At 38.6% G+C, this 21,692-nt stretch overlaps 1 protein-coding gene and 1 pseudogene across 5 annotated transcripts in view; both read left to right on the top strand.

Moving 5' to 3' along the window:
• Positions 1-21,692, top strand: part of SSBP2 (single stranded DNA binding protein 2) — a 313,722-nt gene that overhangs the window by 29,993 nt on the left and 262,037 nt on the right. The window lies entirely within an intron of this gene.
• Positions 886-2,327, top strand: LOC123607898 (annotated as a pseudogene).

Genomic DNA, 21,692 nt, shown 5'->3' with positions numbered 1-21,692 from the left:
GGTGAGCAGGGGAGGGCAGGGATAGGGATACAGAGAATCTCAAGTAGGCTGCAGGCTCTGAGCTGTCTGCACAGAGCCCAACATGGGGCTCAAGCTCACAAACCATGAGATCATGACCTAACCTGAAGTTGGACACTTAAGCAACTGAGCTACCCAGCTGCCCCTCAGTGAGTTTCTTTATGTTTGTTTTTAATTCTTTTATATATTTGGGTGTTTCCAATTTGGAGGCATAAATATTTACAATTGTTAGCTCTTCTTGATGGATAGACCCCTTAATTATGATGTATGCCCTTCTTCCTCTCTTAATAGAGACTGTTTTAAAATCTAGTCTGTATGATATGAGTATGGCTATTTCAGCTTTCTTTTGACATCCATTAGCATGATAGATCGTTCTCCCTCCCCTCATTTTCAATCTGCAGGTGTCTTTAGATATAAAATGAGGCTCTTGTAGGCAGCATATAGATGAATTTTGTGGGTTTTGTTTTTTTTTTTCTTTTTAAATTTTATTTTTTTAGTTTACATCCAAATTAGTTAGTGTATAGTGCAACAATGATTTCAGGAGTAGATTTCTTAATGCCCCTTACCCATTTAGCCCATACCCCCTCCCATAACCCCTCCAGTAACCCTCTGTTTGTTCTCCATATTTAAGAATCTCTTATGTTTTGTCCCTTCCCTGTTTTTATGTTATTTTTGCTCCCCTTCCCTTATGATCATCTGTTCTGTGTCTTAAAGTCCTCATATGAGTGAAGTCATATGATATTTGTCTTTCTCTAAGTTCACATAGCGTAATATCCTCTAGTTCCATCCATGTAGTTGCAAATGGCAAGATGTCATTCCTTTTGATTGCCGAGTAATACTCCATTTTGTGTGTGTGTGTGTGTGTGTGTGTGTGTACACACCACATCTTTATCCATGATGAATTTTGTTTTTTAATCCATTCTGATACCCTGTGTCTTTTGATTAGAGCATTTGGTCCATTTACATTCAGAAATATTGTTGAAAGATGAGCCCCTGCTTCAACTGAAAGTGGCCATTGACCTTTCAAGCTTTTGAGAAGATGCAATAGAATAGTATTTCAAAGAAAAATGGTTATCGAAATTTGGGATCTGTTTTTCCCTCCCTGTGGCGCTAGCCCTGCGGGGGAAATCGCCAAGAGGAGAGCTCTTGGGACTGCAGGCACTGAGGTTGGCTGTCCAGCACCACCTGAGTGCATAGGTAAGGGCACCCCTTCAGCAGTCAGAGCCGGCAAACTGTGCGTGACCGCGCCTGAGGGGGACTTTGCCATCCGTCCACCTTTGATCTGGGGAGGAAAAACCAGAAGCTCCACATCCCCTCCCCCTCCACCAATTCAGATACTGCCCAGAGACTCGTTTTGGGGTTCTCACTGACTTCCAAGAAGGACGCGTGCCCCTCTCTGGTCCCGGCATGGGCAGCTACTTGTTTTTGCTGCGCTGACCCCTTTCCCATGACCCTACGGTGCCTTGAGTCCTCTGGGAATGGAGTGGAAGGGACGCAGAGCCAGTGTGGGACCTCAGGGTCCGCGGAAGAGCCGTCCCCGGAGGCGGCACGTCTGGTGAAGGCTCTATAGGAACGCAGTCAAACAGGTTGGTACTGGGGAAGTATGACTGTTAATGAAGCCAAGGAGAAATTTAAAAAGGCACCAGAAAGAACTTTCTTGATTAGAGATAGCTCTCGTTCAGACCACCTACTAAAAATATCTGTTAAAAGATCAGCTGGACCAACTAATCTGCGAATGGAATACCAAGATGGGAAATTCAGGTTGGACTGTATATCATATGTCTCAAGTCCAAGTTTAAACAGTTTGACACTGTGGTTAATCTGATCGACTACTATGTTCAGATATGCAAGGATAAGCGGACAGGTCCAGAAGCGCCCTCGAACGACACCGTTCACGTTTATCTGACCAAACCGCTCTACACATCAGCCCTACCTCTGCACCATCTCTGTAGACTCTCCGTTATGGAGATCCACCAGTATCATCTGGGGACTGCCTTTACCAACAAGACTAAAAGATTACTTGGAAGAATATAAATTCCAGGTATAAGTGTTTCTCTTTTTCTAAACATGCCTCCTATAAAGTATCTCCGAATGCAGCTATGTTAAAAAAATAAATAAAATAAAAAATAAAAGAACCAAAACTTGAGTCACTACTCTGGATAACTATTCGGAATTCTAAAAACAGCTGAAGTCCATCTAATTTAAATGTGTGAGGAGGTAGCTAGGTATTTAAAGTTTCTCCAAATGTTTTCACCTGAGTGATGCTTGCCTTCCTAAGGCTGACCAAGACCAGCAGATCCTTTTAAGTTGAAAGCAAAATGCCGCAAGTGGAGGCTGAAGGAACGTTTTATCAGAATGCCTTGCCTTCCCCAGGTTTCTGTTTGTTAGGTGGAAGGCCCAGGCCCTGGTAGTAGAGAGAGAACTCCATGCAGGACCACTGAAGAAGTAGAAGCAACAAACTGATGCAGGCTTAGCTTTAATTTCACATGCCTGGTGATCAGAGTCTACTTGAGGACATTTTCTGTTTTTGCGTTCTGGATGTACCTAGGTGTTTCGTTAAACAGATACTGCTTGTGAGTATTTATCCTTCTTTTTATGCAGTTAACCAAATCAGCCAAAAAAGTGACCACGAAATCCTGAATTTGACTTTTTACTACATATATGAACTCTCTCATGTGAATGAGTACCATAGTAATCCATTTTAAGGGAGCCTTATTTCAGAAATATTTCAAACTGGTGCAAATGGAAAAGACTTTGTTTTTTCCTTTAAGGCTAAAGACAAGAAGGTTGTGCTCTACAGATGCAACTCAATCCCTGTTAATAAAACCATGTAGATACAGGCATTTTATCCTTTGAAGTAGCTGTATCCCAACCTGTTGCCATTGACTTTTGGGAAATGGCTTTAGAAATTTCCAAGTTGTCCTTGAATTGTGTGACCAGGTAGAATACTTCAACTTAATTTTCTTCCAGAGATAGGGGGATACCTGCCTGTTTTTCAAAGTGTTTATTTACTGCTGTTACTATTTGATTAGAATGTATTAAATAAAAATACTTGGCTTAAAAAAAAAAGAAATATTGTTGAAAGATGAATTTACCATTCTTACCTGTAGAGATGTTGTTTCTGGTAATGTTCTCTAATTCTTTGTAGTTTTTGTTGCTTTGGTCTTCTTTTTATTTTTCTCCACTCACGGAGTCTCTTTCTTGCAGAGCTGCATTAATGGTTATGGACTCCTTTAGCTTTTGTTTGTCTGGGAAACTCCATCTATTCTGAGTGACAGGCTTGTTGGATAAAGAATTCTTGACTGCATATTTTTTCCCATTCAGCACATTGAATATTTTCTACCACTTCCTTCTGGCCTGCCAAGTTTCAGTGGACAGGTCTACTGCTAACCTTATATGTCTATTCTTGTAGGTTAAGGGCCTTTTGTCCCTGGCTATTTTCTGAATTCTTTCTTTGTATTTTGCAGGTTTCATTATGATATGTCATGGTGCTGACTTGTTTTTGTTGATTTTGAGGGGAGTTCTCTGTGCCTCTGGGACTTGGATGTCTGTTTCCTTCCCCAGATTAGGGAAGTTGTCAGCTATAATTTGTTCAAATAAACTTTCTGTCCCTTTTTCCCACTCTTCTTCTGGGACTTCTATGATATGGATATTGTTTTGTTTATGGAATCACTAAGTTCTCTAAGTCTCCCCCTTGTGATCTAATAATTTCGTCCCCCTCTTCTTTTCAGCTTCATTATTTTCCATAATGTTATCTTCCGTATCACTTTTCTTTCCTCTGCTTCTTCAACCCTTGTTGTGACTGTATCCAGTCAGTATTGCCTCTCAGTTGTAGCATTTTTTTATTTCAGCCTGACTAGTTTTTAGGTCTTTGATCTCTGTAGCAAGGGTTGTCTGATGTCTTCTGTGCTTTTTTCAAGCCCACCTATTAGTCATATTACTGTTGTTCTAAATTCTTGTTCAAATATTTTGCTTATATCTGTGTTGAGTAGGTCCCTGGCTGTGATTTCTTCTTGACCTTTCTTTTGGATTGAATTCCTTTGTCTGGTCCTTTTGGTTAAGTTTCTGTCTTTTACATGTTTTAAAAGCTTGTTATGTTCCCTGCACCTGAGTGTACTTCTGAGAGTCATACACTGTCCGGGGCCTGGCCCTTCAGGAAGTGTTTCTGGTATATGCTGTGTGCACTCTGCTGTTGTGTTTTCACTGCTCTTTCCCACCAGTCAGTCTACTGCAGAGCTCATCCTTGATTGCAGTGGGGACTGTTTGGACCTTTAACTAGGTGTGCTTTGATTCGTTTTTTTGAAGTAAGCCTGGAAAAAGGGGGGAAAGAACCCAAAAAAAGAGAACAGGAAAGGGAACAACAATAAGAAAAACCAAACAGAGAATCAAGAACTTATGGTTTTTCCAAAGAAAAGGGGAAAAAAGAAAGAGAAAGAAAAGAATAAAAAGGCCTGATCCAAAAAGAGAGGGAGAGAGAAAAGGAAATGAAAAAAACAAACAAGAAACTATGAGCCTGATTCCAAAAGAAAAAAGTAAGAAGAAAGAAAAAATAGGAAAAAAAAAAAAGAATTAACCTTTGTCCTATTTTCACCAGAACTACAGGTATCATTTTGAAGCACTCGATTTTCAGTACACTTGGTGCATGGGGGGTGCTGGCTGTGCTAGTCCTCTAGAGGAGACACCTGCTGTGTTGGCTCAGAGTAAGTCTTGTCCCAGTAAATAAGCAGTTGCCAGGCACATGGTGGGGGAGGGTGGGGTGATGGGGGAGGTGGGGGGTGTGTGGCCTCCATTGGGGGCCATTGTGTTGCTCTCTGAAGTTATACTGTATTTGTCTTGGGGGAAAATGGTGCCACCCCAATCTCTCATCCCTGGACAGGTGATCTCACAGCTCTCACTGTTCTAGCAGCCATCACAGAATGGCAAAGACAGTCAGCTTGCCCAGTGCTACAACTCTCCTGCTTTTTTCTTTGGCACGCGGCTGGGATTCAAAACCTGATGTCTTAAAGGACCTGCCCCTGCATAGATCTGCCCCCCTCCACTGTAGTAGAATCTCTCCACGCTGTCTGAAGCCCCCTGAACCTGAAAAACAGTCCCATGCCTGTATAGTTTGCAGAATCAATAGTGTAGCACCGCTAAAGGCAGCAAAGTTAACTTCCTTCTGGGTGTGCCTCTGTCCCCTATTGATGAAAGGCCTTTGGTGCCTGCAGGGTCTTTTTTTTTTTTTTTTTTTTTAAATATTCTTTTTTTTTTCTTTTCCAACGTTTATATATTTTTGGGACAGAGAGAGACAGAGCATGAACGGGGGAGGGGCAGAGAGAGAGGGAGACACAGAACCGGAAACAGGCTCCAGGCTCTGCGCCATCAGCCCAGAGCCTGACGCGGGGCTCGAACTCACGGACCGCGAGATCGTGACCTGGCTGAAGTCGTGACCTGGCTGAAGTCGGACGCTTAACCGACTGCGCCACCCAGGCGCCCCCTGCAGGGTCTTTTATTAGGGAGGCAATATACCCTTTTCTAAAAGTACTCCAGGAAGGGGAAGCCTCTCTCTGATTGTACCCCAGGGACCAGGCACTACAGCTCCCCTCCAGAGAAAGTTGCTCACTTCTAAAACCTCAGAGTTTGTGCTCCAAATGCTCTTTGCAACACAAAGACCCCTGTGGCACTCAACCTCCTGTTCCCAGTTCCATGGTCACTAGAGATTTCCTCTTGTGTGAACTGGATGCCACACTTTCTCAACCTCTGTCTTTCTCTCCCTTTTGTTTCTCCATGAAAAGAGTTCCCTCCTGTCTGTGGCACCACCGTTTTCCTTTCCCCCAACTCACATCCACACACTGTACACCTGCCATGCTGTCTCCCTCCAACAGTGGAGATCCTTTCTCCATTCCACAGATCGATTTCCTGGGTATTCCAAGTGATCTGACCTCAATATAGCTGTGTTTGAGGGATGAGGAAAGCCCAGTCCCCCACGTCCCCCACTTCTCTGCCATCTTAACCCCTCCTAACATTTTCATCTTACAACTGGACATTTGTAACTTTCGAGCACCTTCACCCATTTAGTCCAACCTCCACCTTTGGCAACTGCCAATCTGTTATCTGTGCCTATGAGTTTGTTTTTGTTTTTATTTTTGTTTTGATTCTACATGTGAGATCATACAACATTTGTTTTTCTCTGTCCTCCTTCACTTAGCATGATGTCTACAGTGTCTGTTTATGTTGTTGTAAACTGTGGAATGTCCTTTCTCATGGCTGAATAATATTCCATTGTATATAGATCTTTATCCATTTATCTACTGACAGACACTTAGGTTGTTTCAGTATCTTGGTGATTGTGGTTAGTGCTGCATGAATATGGGAGTGCAGATGATCTCTTAAAGATCCTGTTTTGGGGGCACCTCACTGGCTCAGTTGATAGAGCATGTGATTCTTGATTTTGGGATTATAAATTTGAGCTCCATGTTGGGTGTAGAGAATATTTAACAGTAAAATCTTAAAAAAGGGGGGGTGCCTGGGTGGTTCTGTCAATTAAGCGTCTGACTTTGGCTCAGGTCAAGATCTTGCCATTCATGAATTTAAGCCTGCCTCAGGCTCACTGCTGTCAGTCAGTACAGAGCCCGCTGAGGATCCTGTGTCTCCCTCAATCTCTGCACCCCGCCCCCCTCCCGCGCTAATGCATGCTTTCTCCCTCTCTCAAAAATAAACACACATTTTTAAAAAGATTTAAAAAAATAAAAAATAAAGATCCTCTTTTTATTTTCTTCAGGTATATGTTCAGAAGTGGGATTGTTGGATCATATGATAGTTCTATTTTTAATTTTTTTAGGGTATACATTTATTAAAAGGGTCAAAATTCAATCTGTTTTTAAATTTTTTTGAAAACCTCCATTCTGTTTTTTTTCTGTTTTTTTTTTTGTTTTTTTTGTTTTTTTTTTTTAGTAGCTGCGTGAATTTATATTTCCACAATAGTATATTCTCACCAACACATTTTATCTCTTGTCTTTTTGATAACTATTTTAACAGGTGTGTGGTGATATCTCATTGTAGTTTTGATTTGTATTTCTTTGAGGATTAGGATTCCTTTTCATATATCCCTTGATCATTTGTGTATCTTCTTGGGAGAAATGTCAGTTTCAGTTCTTTCCCATTTTTAAATTGGTTTACTTGGGGTTTTTTTTGCTATTGAATTTTAGGATTTTCTTACATATTTTAGTAGTTAATCCCTTATCAGGGATATGACTTGCAAATATTTTCTACCATTTTGTAGGTTGCCTTTTCACTCTGTTGATTGTTTCCTTTACTCTGCGGAAGTTTTTTTTTTAGCTTGATGTAGTCCCACTTGCTTGTTTTTGCTTTTGTTGCCTTTGCTTTTAGTGTCATATCCAAAAAAGTTACTTCCAAGATCGCTGTCAAGGAGCTTACCCACTGTGTTTTGTTTTAGGAGTTTTATGATTTCAGGTCTTAAATTCAAGTCTTTAATGCATTTTGAGTTGATTTTTTTGTGTATGGTGTAAGATAAGGGTCCAGTTTCATTCCTTTACATGTGGCTATCTAGATTTCCCAGCAACATTTATTGAAGAGACTATCCTTTTCCCTTCTATATCTTGGTTTCTTGGTTGTAAATTAATTGACCATATGTACATGACTTTATTTCTAGTGTCTCTAGTCTCTTCCATTGATATATATGTTTTTATTCCCATACCATACTGTTTTAATTACTGTAGTTTTATAATATAATTTGAAATCAGCAAGCATGATGCTTCCTTTCCTAGGATTCCTTGGTTATTCAGGGTCTTTTGTGGTTCCATACAAATTTTAGGATTTTTTTCTATTTCTGTGAAAAATATCATTTGAATTTTGATAGGGATTGCATAAAATCTTAATTTTTTTTTTAACGTTGATTCATTTTTGATAGAGAGAGACAGAGCATGAGCAGGGTAGGGGCAGAGAGAGAGGGAGACACAGAATCCGAAGCAGGCTTCAGGCTCTGAGCTGTCAGCACAGAGCCCGACGTGGGGCTAGAACTCACAAACTGTGAGATCATGACCTCAGCTGAAGTTGGATGCTTAACTGACTGAGCCACCCAGGCACCCCTGGATTGCATAAAATCTTAGATCACTTTGGGTAGTTTGGACAGTTTAGCAATATTGATTCATCCAATCCATGGACATGGAATATCTTTGCATTTATTTGTGACCAGTTTTTTGAGTGATGTGTGATAGTTTTCATTGTAGAGATCTTTCACCTTCTTGGTTAAATTTAGTCATATGTATTTTATTCTTTTTGATGGTATTCTATTATTATTACTTTTATTTATTTTTAAGATTTTAAGTAATTTCTATACCCAATGTGGGGCTGGAACTTACAGCCCTGGTGTCAAAAGTCACACTCTCTGCTACCTGAGCCAGCCAGTCACCCCTCAGTGGGATTACTTTTAAAAGTTTCTCTAACAGTTCATCATTAGTGTATAGAAATTATTTTTATACATTGATTTTGTATCCTGTACCTCTACTGAATTGATAAATATTGGATGAATGAATGTTAAATGAATGAGTTTCTAAGTGGTGGTTTATTTACATTCACTGTCCTCTAATAAAAATCTCAAAGTACACATATTTGATGAATTTATTTTGTTTTAGTGCACAATAGCAGTTGGAGTTAATTTGTAGCCATTATTTAAAGAAGGTTGTACCAGATTTTTTCGTGTGATTTCTTTAATAATCCACAACAATTTTGTGAAGTTAGTATATCCCCTGTTTACAGGTGATGAAACAGTGTTGACACTTACCCAAAGCCACTTAGCTAGTAAGTGGCAGAACTGAGATTTGAACCTACATCTATCTATAACTAAAGTCAACACTACTCAACTTTGCTGCTTCCTAAATTAATGATTAAGTTGTCTGGAAAATTTGCTTCTGATGAACACTTTCTTTTCCCAATGATGCTGGATAAATGAGGTGTTACTGTAATAGGTGTTAATTGAATGGTGCAGAGAGTAAGTGCAAAAGATATTAAAGAAGGGAAAGGTGTTTGCCGAAGTCATCAGGAAAGCTTCTTGGAGTAATTGTGGGACTTTAGTCACTCAATTAGTGTTGTGAAAGTGTTCTCAGTGCCAGAGCTTTTAGGATATATGGGATACAAATACGTATAGAGGAGAGTAGAGGTATTCAGTTTGGAGAAAGTTCTTAGGGGCTTGGAGGTGTTGTGGGTATTTTGAAAGAAGTAAGGAGGACTAGTGTGGCTAGAAGAGAGGACTTATGTTGGAGAAAAGTGGGATGTTGAAAAAGTGGGTGAGGATCATTGGGGATAGTATATAATCTATACAGAATTTAATTTGGGGAGAGATGCCAGTAACAGTGGCATTGTGGCATAAAGTTATATTTTAGGAGGGCCAATCTGTTAGTAGTGTGCAGGTTTTAAATTAGAATAGTGCAGCATTGGATGCACAGTGACTGAAGAGTGGCACTTCTGGTCCTGGGCTTGAATTGCACCTTTCCTACTTGCTATTTTATGAGCTTACAATGTTATTTCACTCACTGTCCTTCCGTTTGTCCTCTGTGAAATGGGAATTGAACCTTTTGCCTTTTGCTTTTGCCTTTTGGGTCCTAGGTATGGGGAAGAATTACTCCCTTCTCTCAGTTCAGATTTGTATTTGTTTAGTGTTTTCTTTTCTTTTTTTTTTTTTTCAGTGTTTGTTTATTTTTGAAGGAGAGAGAGAGAGAGAGAGCGCGCGCGCGCGCGAGCGAGCTTGGGCACATGCGCTAGCACGAAGGGGGGAGGGGCAGAAGAGAGCCTGAGACAGAATTAAAGCAGGCTCCAGGCTCTGAGCCGTTAGCACAGAGCCCATCGAGGAGCTCAAACTCACAAACCATGAGATCCTGACCAGAGCCAAAGTCGGTTGTCCAGCCCACTGAGGCGCCCCTGGTGTTTTCTTTTTAAACCTCAGATGAAACAAATTCAGTTAATCAGATTTCTCAGATAATGGCACAGTATTAGCTTTGGCAAGTACAGGGCTTTCTTTTGTTTTATTTTATTTAAAGTAGTTTGCATTTGGGTTGCCTGGCTGGCTTGATTGGTGGAGTGTGCAACTCTTGATCTCAGGGTTGTGAGTTTGAGCCCCGTGTTGGGTATAGAGGTTACTTGAAAATAAAACATCTAAAAAATAAAAAATAAATTAAAAAATGTAATACCCCTACCCCCACTCCCCTTAGGAAAAAAAATTCTCATATGTCCACAATTTCTATTCTCATTCTTTGTCTCCGTAGACATCCATACTAATGTTTTTGGATATGTCTGTGTCTTTAAAAAAATGTGGTGTTTTGTGCACATAATTGTTTTTAATTTATATTAGTGATATTCTGGTATAGATCTGTTTCAGTTTTCACTTAACCCTCTAAAAATGCCTTTTTGATGGAAAACTTCATACAAGTGTGCAGAAAGTACTATAACTCCCATGTATCCATCATCCATCATTGGCAATTATCAACTCATAGCTAATCTGGCTTAATAAATATTTCAAATTACTCCTCCCTTTGCCTCCCAACCTCCACAACTTCACCTCTACATACTATATTATTTCAAAGAAAATCAGAAAATTTTTTTCTGTGTTTCAGTGTTCAATACTTTAGAAAAATCTGTTTAAGTCTGTATATATTTCATAACTTGTGCCTGCTGTAGCTATTTCAGAGTATATATCTACCATATATATCTTCCTCTGGTGATGATAACCTAGATTGCCTTTAATTTCCTGATACCACAAACAACTATGATTTCCATTTTCATACAAGTCTTCTTTCATACAAGAACTTCTTGGAGAACTCTGATTTTCTAGAGAAAGATCTCTGGATCACAGGGTAGAACATACTTCATTTCGCTAAGTGCTGTCAGCTTGCTTTCCAGAATGGCTGTAGCACTTTACACTTTCACTAACAATACATGAGAGTTCCCCTTTCCCTCTACTATCTGATACTGATACTACAAGTACTACTGATACTTGATATTATCTCACATTATATTTTTGCTGGCCTGATATTTATAAAGTGGTATGTCATTACTTACTTTTTCATTTCTTTGGGGTTTTGTTTTTTTGTTTTGTTTTTTTTTTGTTTTTTGTTTTGTTTTTTGTTTTTTTGAGAGAAAGAGCGAGCAAGAGGCAGGGAAAGGATAGAGGGAAAGTGAGAGAGAGAATCTTAAGAAGGCCCCATGCTCGTGCTGATGTGGGGCTCGATCTCACGACTCTGAGATCATGATTTGAGCCAAAATCAAGAGTCGGACCCATAATAAGACTGAGCCACCCAGGTACCCCCAAACTCTTTTTTCTTATTCACTTTGTTCACCCACTTTATTTGGATTTCTGCTTAAATATTGTATCCTTGACCATCTTATTTAAAGGAGTACTCTTCATCATCTTCTATCTTTGTTTTGCTTTATCTTTCTTTATACTGTTTATCATAAAAAACATCGTATATGAATCTTATTATGTATATTTCTATAGGTATTTCCAGTGCTCAAGTGCCTTCCTTTGACGGATGGGATCTTATCTATGTTTTATATACCTGTAACTCTTGCCCTTAAAATGTAGATGCTCAATAAATATTTGCTGGGTGAATAAATGTGAATTCACTGTTCATATCCTTTGCCATTTTCCCCACTCAGCAGGATTTCCTTGAATATTCTAGACACTAACCTTGTTGATTTTAGACACTGTAATATAGTCTGTTAATTTTGTCTGTGGTGTCCTCCTTTGATAAGGAATCCTTAATTTTCTCTTTTGTTTTTTTTGAAGTTTATTTATTTATTTTTGAGAGAGAGAAAATGCAAGTGGGGGAAGGACAGAGAGAGAATCCCAAGCAGGGTCCATTCTATCAGGACAGAACCCAATGCAGGGCTCAAACCCATGAAGTGTGAGATCGTGACCTGAGCCAAAGTTGGACACTTAACTGACTGAGCTACCCAGGCACCCCGGGAATCCTTAACTTCCACGTGGTTAAATTGTCTTATCACAACACGAAAATCAATACATTGTGATTCGTGTTGTTGTGGTCTGAAGAAATCCTTTTCTATCCTGATATCACACATTCCCCTATGTTTTCTTCTATTTGCGTTACAGTTATATTTTATATTATTTGTATTTTATATTTGTTGTATTTTACATTTGAGTCTCTAATCCCTAAGGAGTTTACTTTTGTGTAAAAGTAAACATGTAAAGTATCGTGTTTGATTTTATTTTTCTTCCTGTAGAATACAAGCACTTTGTATTTTTCCTATTTACTTGGAGTACACCCTTACCATATATGAGTTCTTTCTCACATTTCATTGATCATTTGTCTGTTTCTGTCTAGTATCACAATGTTTTTATGACAGTGGCTCTTTGCATTATGTCCTAAAGTCTAGTGGAGCAATTGACCTAGCAATGTATACAACAATAGCAACCAATACCATCAAATAACTAAACTGAAAAAAATTGCATGAGACTATTATAGAGGAATTTTAAAGCTCTATTAAAGGATATAAAAGAAGACATAACTAGTAGGAGAGAAATACCATGGGATGACTTAATGTAACAAAGATGTCATTTCCCCCAGATTAATCTATAAACTCAAATGCAACTGTAATAAAAATTTCAGTAAGATATTTGAAGACCTCAGCATATTTATTCTAAAATTTACTTGGAATGTTTTATAAGTAAGTGTTGCTTTTTGAGATAAATGTATACTTTCATAGTACTTTGTATACTATGTTTTTTAGTGACTAGTTTTTGCATTCTTACAGATGGGCAGTTGATTGTAGACAGCATAGGAGGGAAGAAAGCAGCAGAGATAAGTGTTTGGATTAGCAGTGATAGAAATTGTGGTAGTGGCAGCAAGCACTCTTAGCAGAGAAACAGAAAAGATAGAGAAAGAAAAGTGAGTTGGAGAAATATATAACCCTTCCTTGGCTCTGGGAAAATGAATGTGGTAAGACCAGCCACCTGTACAAACAGCACAAACAGCCACCTGTAATGCTCCTCAATATTGTGCCTTATCTATGCCATGCTAATGACTCATATACCGCATCCAGTTCAACAGTCTGTGTGGAATACTTAACTCTCTGGGGTATAGTGTCTGTAGCAGGTTTCTGTGAGATGTAGCTTTATAATAGATGCTCATAAATCATGGTGATCGTGTGTGTGTGTGGGGGGGAGCGTATTTATATGTATACACACATATATATAAATATACATATACACACACACACATATATATATAATTTTTTTAATATTTTATTTTCTTTTTAAGTAATATCTACAGCCAACGTGAGGCCTAAACTTACAACCCCGAGATCAAGAGTCACATGCTATACTGAGTGAGCCATCCAGGCGCCCCTCTCAATGTTGTATTTAACATGTTAGGGAAATAGATGTTAGTTTCAATAAAAACTAGTTAAAGTAAAAATAATACCTGTACTTGGGTACAGGTTTCCATTTGGAAAACAAGGGCATCTAAAGCTATTCATTCCTTCAGTTTTCAGAGTCAGACTTTTACTTTGACTTACCTGTATTTTGTATACATACAATTGGATATACTCACAGCCTGAACATAGAATAAAAGCACTCTATATTTTTATGGAGACCATAAGTTGAAGAAGAATGGGGTTGAAGGAAATGAACCTTTATATTCTACTACCAACAATAATCAACCATATTGATAGCCTTCTGTTAACTGGTCATTATGAATCTTTCCTCTTCCAGGAAACTGAGAACCTTCTTAAAGGACAAATTTATGTACACACACACACACACACAGAGTTACATATAACTCTTACTAACAGTCTGTAACAATTTGGGTAGGAGTAACGTAATCTCAGACAAGGTGCTAACTATTCATTTGTCACTCATATAGAACCTTCTTTCCGTTATTCAGGATAGTTCTTTTTTTTCTAAATGAGTGAGTGTTAAAAGAGATTTGTTTTAGTTTATTTTTAAAAACTTCCTCATTTAACAAAAGTAATAAAGGGTTTCTGATTTTTAAGTTGATTTTTCACATAGAGGACATAAAATTTGTGTACAAATAACCACAATGTTGGGGTGCCTGGTTGGCTCAGTCGATTAAGCACTGACTTCAGCTCAGGTCATGATCTCATGGTTCATGAGTTCAAGCCCTGTGTCCGGCTGTGTGCTGACAGCTCAGAGCTTGAAGCCTGCTTGAAATTCTGTCTCCCTCTCTCTCTGTCCCTCCTCCACTTGTGTTCTGTCTCTGTCTGTCTCTCAGAAACAAGTGAACATTAAAAAAATTTTTTGATTAAAAAAACCATATAATCACAATGCTATTAGAGAGGGACTAGCAAAGTGTTACGAGGTTTCAAAGGTGGAAGAAAACACTTGCTGGATATGCTGGGGAAGGATTCATTTGAGCTGAACATTTAAAAGTAAATAAACTTTTGATACTGTAATTGTGTATGCACTTGAGAAGGTAGGTGAGTGACAGTTTTTGTCCATTCTTCCATTTTGCACTTTTATGCTTTCTTAAAGGGAAGAGACCTACTGTGTATTTCTACCACATAGCACACATCATACCAGGTCCTTCACTTACACTGGTATACTTTACACTTAGAACAGCCATGTGAGGTACATCTTATTAACATATAAGTAAACAAAGGTTTAAAGAAATAAAATACCTGCTCAAAGTCATGTAACTAGTGCCTAGAGTTGTTTCTATGTTACAGAAATCTTAGGATATCATTTGCTAGCTATTATCTCTGTGTTTCTGGTTATAGTTAAAATGATTACTACTTGAAGAATAATACACAGACTCTGCCTCATTACTGCAGTTATTGTTAAGGCTGTTCCAAGTTTTAGTGTTTTAAAAGGTTCACCACTGGCTGATAAAAGCCCATTGTTTCCACCCTCCAGCCTCCCTTTTCCTCATTTCTCCACTGCCTCTCTTCAGCAGTGTGTTGCATTCTTGTGAAAGAGTGTTATAGTTACTAAATAGGAGAAAGGTAGGTCTTCTAGTTTGGAAATGAGAATTAAGTGGAAGGATTAGAATTATGCTCTTGGCTTTGATGTGAAGAGAATGAAACCATACAGAGAAGAGGAAGAAAATGACCTTCAGCTGGAAAGCATGGAACTCTCACAATGTACTTGTATAGTTAAATTACAGATTTGGCGTGCTGTAATATATTTATCTTAGCAATATCTCTGACAAGACCTTCATGTCATGGATATTTGCTAGCTCTAGTAAGATCCTAATGCTTAATTAGAATGTAAGCAATGATATTTTATATATTTTTTGTTGTTTATTTCCCTTTTATTTTCTATTGATACCTGATAAAGTCTTTTTGAAAATTCCAATGAATCATATAGTACTTGGTGTTTAGTATTTGTGCAGTAAATATTTGTTGGATGAATACTTGAATGTGTCAGCTATGCTGATAACTGAAGAAAGGGAGGTATTTTGTGTGTGTGTGTGTGTGTGTGTGTGTGTGTGTGTTGAGACCATAGTTAATTAATTAATTAAAAGTTTATTTATTTATTTTGAGAGAGCAAGAGAGAAGGAACGGGGAGGAGCAGAGAGGGAGAGAGAATCCAAACTGTAAATAATCCAACTGTAAATAAGGATCAGTATGCCCTGATGGATCAATGTAGGGGTAGAGCAGCAGGGAATATATAAAAACCCTAAAAAAGGAAGTGATATCTGTGGGCATAGAGTCCAATTTTGTTGGAACAACTGTCCAGTTTTCATCAGTGAATCTTGGCAATTTTTCATTTTAAGTTTTACTAAGGTATTTGATTCCTTATGATGATATTGATGAACTGGTTTAGGAAACCAAAATGTCATATCTGTGATCTTGCACTCTATTAGAGAGTTCCATTGTTTTCTTGTCTGAGTTGTCTGAGTTCTCCAGAACTTAAGAAAGATATTTGGAAATGTTTTTTAGATACTGGGATTCTCAAGGCTGTTAGAAGGATTAAATAGCTGATTTATGATGAAGTGTAGGGATTAGATCGTCGTGTTCTGTTGCTGGTTGCTGTGACTAACCATCCCATCAAGTAGGAGTCACATTATTTTCTTATGGTACCCATCCAAACTGGATTAGTTGCTTTTTTTCCCCACTTAGTTTTATTTCTAAACTAGTATTCTACCTAATATTTTTTTTCATGACGATTATATTACCTAGCAAGCATGTCTGTGATTGTGAAAAAAAACATAGCAAAAAGAAAATCCCTGGTAATTAATGTTACTTGTGTATGTGTTGTAAGCAGATCTAGTTTTACTTTTATGTTGAATAATCAGGCAGCGTGTTCCACAGTGAAATCACAGTTCAATAGCAAAATGCATCTAACCAGTTAAATCAGTATAAAGATTGAAGTTTTCCTATGGTTAAACATCTGTACTGAACAATGGTTAAAGCCAAATTATGAATTCTTACAGTGCATGACTGATAGCTTTTTGAAGTAAGACAAAAATCTTGTTCAGAAGCTTAGCAGCAGAGGAGAGGGGGAGATGTCTTGATATTTATCTAGTCAACTTTCTTGCCTTTTTTTCTAGAAGATGATAAACATTAGTGGTGTCTTTGAAATCCTGAGGTATTATTTTTGTGTTCCTTTTGTTGAAATTTTATGCAAACATCTCAACAGTAGCTAAAGGTCTAGATCAAAAAGCTTAGTATGTATGCTTTTTTAGTACATGAAACTTTATTGTTCTGAATGATTCTAACGGCAATAGTATGACTTCTTCACAAGTTGTAGCAAAGACCATGCCATCATTTTGATGGATTGTAATACACATTTCAGATTGTGATGTAAACAATCAGTTTGAAACAAGGGAAGATTATTTGGAGTAACTACTTTGATATATTTTCCATCAATGCATGCTAGTGGTGACATAAGGGAGAGGTGGGTTGGGGGTGCTTCAAGGAAGAAGTGCATTAGTTCAAGGAAATTCTGGAGCTTAGACCAGGCATTTATTTAAAAAATGCAATCTAGATGAACTCTGACCTCAGAAGTACATTCTGGGCTGTTAACCATATCTATATGTATATCTATAGATATTTTATTTTCTGTATTTTATGATGCTTTAGCAACTTGAGATCTTGCAGGCTGGCGATGGGTTGCCCCTCCCAGGGCTTGCTAACTGCTAAAGATAGTTGGGATTCCTATAGATAGCACTCCCCTGGGTGTGTGCCTTTCATATGCAAACCGAGGAGTCCTGGGCCACTACACGCCACCTTTGTTGCTTTCTCCCAGGCTGAGCCACCTGCCCTAACAACACCTCAGGGCAACTAGCAGTCAACTAAGGGGCAGTCCCTACACCCCAGAGCCTGCTGAGATTATTCAAACTAGCTAATACAGAACTAGTTACCCTATCCTTCCTTGCCTTTCCTGAGAAAATGACATTAAAGGCTGTGCCCATGTTTCCCCCTCATTCCTTTTGTGCAGACCAAACTGGTGCTTTCCCATGTGGCCTTGTATGAAGTGGCTTGTCCTCTCCTCCTGGGAATTATGAATTATGAATAATAATAATAATAAGCTCTTCTTTCCAAGTCTCTCTCACTATACCTAATGAAAACAAATCCTGGGTACATTTTAAAACATGGGCCCAGCTCTCTTCTGGGGTCTCCTTAACTACCTCTCAATTCTAGCTTCTAATCAGGATGGGTAGAAATAAATTGGGCTCCTATGGTGGTTCCATTGTTTTTGCGGTAAGCCATGTTCTACACCTTTTTCCTTCACCTCCCCTCGTTGTGGATACTGAGAAGTCTATGAAAGGCATTTCTTTTGAGAAAAAAGTAACAGAGTTTGTTGGATGAAGATAGTAATCTGCCCCCTTCTCCCTTGAGATTGGTTTTAACTCTTGGAGGATGAGGTAGGGAGTTACTGTGGGGGCAAGGAGGAGCAGTGGTGGCTGTAGTCCTGGAGAAAGGATGCTGAGTGACCTGCAACTGCTTACTGCTAAAGATGACACAGAGCAGACTTCCCATATTGCTGCTGCTTATGACCTGGAAACAGCCTATGGATTTCTGTAGCAGGAGGTTACTATCCTACTTTGTTTTGAAACCTGTGGTGACCTCATCTGGATCCTAATGTATAAACAAGGATGCTTGAGTAGAAAAACATTTACTCAATAAAGGATGATATTATATAATTGAGTCAAAGATATATTCATGTGTTAAAAAAAGTTGAGGAGGGGCGCCTGGGTGGCGCAGTCGGTTGGGTGTCTGACTTCAGCCAGGTCACGATCTCGCGGTCTGTGAGTTCGAGCCCCGCGTCAGGCTCTGGGCTGATGGATCAGAGCCTGGAGCCTGTTTCCGATTCTGTGTCTCCCTCTCTCTCTGCCCCTCCCCCGTTCATGCTCTGTCTCTCTCTGTCCCAAAAATAAATAAACGTTGAAAAAAAAAAAAAAAGTTGAGGGGAAATGGAGAAAAATCATAGATCTAGTGTTCTTTATATATCAATTGTATTTTAAGTGAAAGATTTAAGTAAGTGGTTTATAGCAATGTCTAGATTAGAAATGGCCTTAGAAGTTTACATGAGAGTTTCTGTGGCCTCAAGTGCTTTTATGTGTTAAGGAAGCTACAGCCCTATTTGCTATGGCATTACTTGTAGCTGCCTATTAAGGAAGACCCTTGTGAAGGTCTTCTATAGAGATTCCCCTAAGGATTTAGGGAAGATTGAATATTGACAAGTTGACATATTCTTTTTTCATGTGTGGCACTCCTGGGAATATCTGAAATGTAAAATTTATATTCTTGAGATGGTTGTGTTAACATATAAAACTACTGTAAACGTCAGCGAGAGCTTGCTGCGTGAAGCTGGTGAAACCCTCAGCCTCCACCAATTTCCTGATCTCAAGTCTCAGTTGCTTCCTTTGCATGTGGGGAATTTTTTCACTTAAGTTTGCCACCAGTATGAGCTCTGCTTCCAGTAGAAGGCTTATTGGTAGTTGCTGGATGACCTCTTTTGTGAGCTAGCTAGCCTACTTTGCCTGTTTTCAAAGCTAATTAATGTCTCTGGGTTTGTTGTTTTTTCCTTATCACTGTTACCTTTTATATTTCTCAGCTTTGTATGGGTTTTTCTTTGCTAGTCAGCCACTTTGAATCTACTCATTCCAGTTAGTCCTCTGAATTCTATCTCTGTGTGTGGGACATAATTTATATTATAGCCACAATGAAAAGCCTTGATAGTTTCTTCCTCCATCCAACCTTTCTTATGTAAATTCCTAAAAAAAAAATTTCCTTGTTGATAATATGTCACTATGAGTTTCCCTTGTCGCCTTTCCTTGTCTTTTTCAGAAATATAATTTCATAGTTAATTGCTTAATGTCTGGGAGGGTGGGAAGGTCTATTATCAAAAAGGAATACTTATAAATAAATGATGAAAAAAAGCCTCTTTCCATCCGGAGGGTGATGCAAAGAATTCTCAGGGGCTTATAAGATTAGAACTCAAATTAGAAGAGATACCAACATGCTTCAGCTATCTACTGACAACCTTTTATGTGGAAAGATGACAACCATGTATGTTCCATTAATTGGTTCTGGTAACTTTTCAGCAGGTTTTGTGAATTGTTTGGTTGTGGGTTTTATAACTTATGTTTAGAGAGACCATAGACTGGAAAACTCTTCTGCTTTAGGGAACATATAGAATACAAGAGGAAAATGAAAACACAAGTAGAATTATGAAGTTTATTTGGGGAAAAATAATTGAAACAATAAAAATAAGCTGGTAGAAATCTTGCAATGTACAGTAAGTTGAATTTTGTGGGGACCCTGGATTTTCATATATTATTTTGTGTAACATGAAGAAGAAATGGTAGTATCATTCAGGTTTAAATGAATATTTGATTGTAGGTGTCTGTAAATTGCCAAGAGGCAAATTGGTACGTTTTGGATTTGTTTTCAGTCTACTTATTAGTAGCCTATTAATGTTTCATAGGTGCTGGTAGAAGACATGAGACTCCTAGGTCAGAGACAAAGGACTCTATTTACTCCTGGCACAGCAAGCAGCATAAGCATTAGCATATTTGTTTTAGTTTTCCTTGCTTCCATGTCCCATGGGAGTGATACAATATGGTCAGATAAATGTACATATAGTGGATTGCAGCGGAGGAGCAAGACTTTTCTTTACCTCATCCCTCAAGGTTGCTTACTGCACACACAACCCAGAGAAGTGGCCCTGCTAGAGCATGCTCAAGATCTTGAATTTGTCGCATACCCAGGAAGATGGAGAGGAGTGTGAAAGACCCATAGCAGATGGTCTACCTACGGGTGCTATGAAGAGTCAGAAAATATTCTTCTGTTTTTCTTCAATTTTGGAACTTTGAATATAGTATTTAAAGAACAATTAAAGGAGATTTTAAAATGGAAAAGTCTTCTAGTGAGGTTCAAGGTATATATTGCCTTAATTGTATAAAAATTACAAAATTTATACCAAACATGTCACCAATGATGTCATTACATTGACAGTCATGCTGCAAATTATTTTGGGGGCTTACTACTTAATAGATTTTGGCAATACAAAGATAAAACAACATGTAGCACTTCTGTGTAATTAGGATCAAATGGAGAGGCAGGTAAGTTATGTCATTGTGTAATAAATGCTGTGATACCCAGGATACTGTGGAAACACAGAGGAAGGGCACCCAGGTCAGCCTGGGGTGATGTGGTCAGGAAAAAGGTCAACATACCTTTAGGTTGAGTCTTAAAAAGTTAGCAAATTGAGTAAGAGAGGATGGGCATATTGACAGAGGCACTAGAAAAGACAAATGCACAAGCAATAACGGAGTTTATCGTATTCAGCAACCCGCCCATAGTATAGTAGTATTGCAGCAGCAGTAGTTCACATGTAGGGAAAGATCATTGAAGAATTCTAAGTGTGGGATGATAGGACCAAATTTGTTTCAGTTTAAAAAAAAAATCATTATGTTGGTCCTAAGGTTAGGAGACAGATGAGTTTCATGCTGGATGTGTGGAGACTCCGTATTAAGCTATGTAATAATTCAGATAAGAATTGGTAAGGGACTGAACTTACAGCTGTGACAAAATAGGTGGAAAAGAGGGGACTAATCTAAGCAGATTTGAGGAACAGAATTGACAGGGTGCCATTAGTGAGAAGACAGCAGGGGAACTAGATATAGAGGAGGTAATATTTGACAAACTAGTTAAGGCCTGAATATGTTGAGTCTGAGAAAACTATAGGAGGTACAGGTGGAGATGGTAGTTGATTGTATGGGTTTAGAATTTAGAAGAGTTTTGAACACCAAGATAGAGGTTTGGGAGTCATTGAACCATTCAACAAATGAATCTACTGCCCAAAAGGTACTTTGCTTGGTGCAGGGGGGCCAACACTGAACAAGACTTGTTCTTGTCCAGTTTATATTCTCATGGGACACAGACATTAAACAGAAATATTGCAAATTCTTTTATTACTGTACTCCCTATCTTAGATTTCAGTGTTGTCTGGCTACAGAAGCAGTGTTTCCATAGTATAAAACGAGCAACTTGAGGGTCTTGTTCAGGGTGAGTAGGAGTTTGCCAAGAGGTGGAGAGGGAATTGCTTCAGGCGAAGTGAGTAGCATGTGCCAAGGCCTCCAGGCAAGAGAAATCTTGAGATGTTTGAAGAACAAAAAGACTAGTGTGGCTGGAGCATGGAGAACCAGAGGGAGAGTGGTGTGGAATAAAGCTGGAGAAGTTGGCACAGGCCA

Source organism: Leopardus geoffroyi, chromosome A1 (assembly GCF_018350155.1).
Source record: "Leopardus geoffroyi isolate Oge1 chromosome A1, O.geoffroyi_Oge1_pat1.0, whole genome shotgun sequence".
In the NCBI taxonomy this organism is placed as follows: domain Eukaryota; kingdom Metazoa; phylum Chordata; class Mammalia; order Carnivora; family Felidae; genus Leopardus; species Leopardus geoffroyi.
Note: the sequence above shows the minus strand (reverse complement) of the source record. Positions and strands in the feature narration are given on the sequence as shown.